Raw genomic sequence first — 1,425 nt, 5'->3', positions numbered from 1 at the left:
ACATATATATATATATATATATATATATATATATATATATATACACACACACATTTGTTTATAAATTTGTGTATTTCCTTGTGTAACTAAATTCTGTATACTTATCAGAGACTATCACAAACACATGTGCACTCACGATTCTATATGTACCTATATCGTATATATACATACATACATACATACATACATACATACATACATACATACATACATACATACATACATACATACATACATATGTAGTCTCCTCTTTTATCTTGCATTCTCTCTGGCTGCATTCATAATCTTCGTAAGCCATTGCAGATTGGTAACTGAGAGCATTCGTAGCTCTTTCCCATGCAGAGGAGAACTGGAGAAAGTGGAAATTTCTGCAGCTTGAAACAGGGAAGATTAGGAAAGGGGTTTAGTAAAGGATTTATTAGCTAATACATAATGAATAACGGGACTGGGGTTATTTTATGCAGGATGGTGATTAAGGGAAGCAGAAGATGCTGTAGTAGTGTAGCAGAGCAGAGAACAAAACTAAAAACACTGTGAGATTGTGAACTGGCAATAGCTTTGTATATATTTCACTGTGTGTACACACACACAAACACACACACAAACACACACACACACATATGTCCCAAGGTTCATAGACAATAGGTGGACCCAAGCAGTTGTCGAGTGGTATCCAAGAAATCGGAAACATCCACTCGGAGGACCTCTAGAATGATGAAAAGACGATTTAAGTTAATGATTTCAGTCAAGATCAAAAAAGAAGGCGCTATCAAGAACGAATTGGAAGGACACTGCGACCAGTAGTGTATGTCAACATCCCATATTTTAGTATATGTGGGTGAAACAGGTATACATACATATATGTGTTTGTGTGTGTATGAAATATAATATATATATAAGGCGGCGAGCTAGCAGAAACGTTAGCACGATGGGCGAAATGCTTAGCGTTATTTCGTCTGCCGTTACGTTCTGAGTTCAAATTCCGCCGAGGTCGACTTTGCCTTTCATCCTTTCAGGGTCGATAAATTAAGTACCAGTTACGCACTGGTGTCGATGATGTAATCGATTTAATCCCTTTGTCTGTCCGTGTTTTTCCCCTCTATGTTGAGCCCCTTGTGGGCAATAAATAAATAAGAAATGATAATATATATGAATGTGGTGTGTGTGTTGTGTGTGGTGCGTGTGTGTATGCGTGTGCGTCTATGTGTGTGAGTGTATGCGTGTAGTTAAAGGCGACGAGCTGGCAGAATCGTGAGAGGGCGGACAAATTGCTTAGCAGTATTTCTTCTGATACTTTAGGTTCTGGGTGCTAGGGTCGACTTACCCAACATCCTTTCGTCATCGATAAAATAAAGTAGTAGTCAAAAACTGCTCGAGGTAATCGACTTACCCCTCCCCTTAAAATCGCTAACCTTGTGCCAAAAG

At 38.6% G+C, this 1,425-nt stretch overlaps 1 protein-coding gene across 3 annotated transcripts in view; it reads left to right on the top strand.

The window, feature by feature from the left end:
* Positions 1-1,425, top strand: part of LOC106868708 (homeobox protein 4) — a 243,885-nt gene that overhangs the window by 188,913 nt on the left and 53,547 nt on the right. The gene's annotated exons all lie outside the window — the stretch shown is intronic.

The sequence above is a fragment of the Octopus bimaculoides genome, chromosome 3 (assembly GCF_001194135.2).
Source record: "Octopus bimaculoides isolate UCB-OBI-ISO-001 chromosome 3, ASM119413v2, whole genome shotgun sequence".
Classification (NCBI taxonomy): Eukaryota; Metazoa; Mollusca; class Cephalopoda; order Octopoda; family Octopodidae; genus Octopus; species Octopus bimaculoides.
This window is presented reverse-complemented; position numbering and strand designations above follow the sequence as displayed.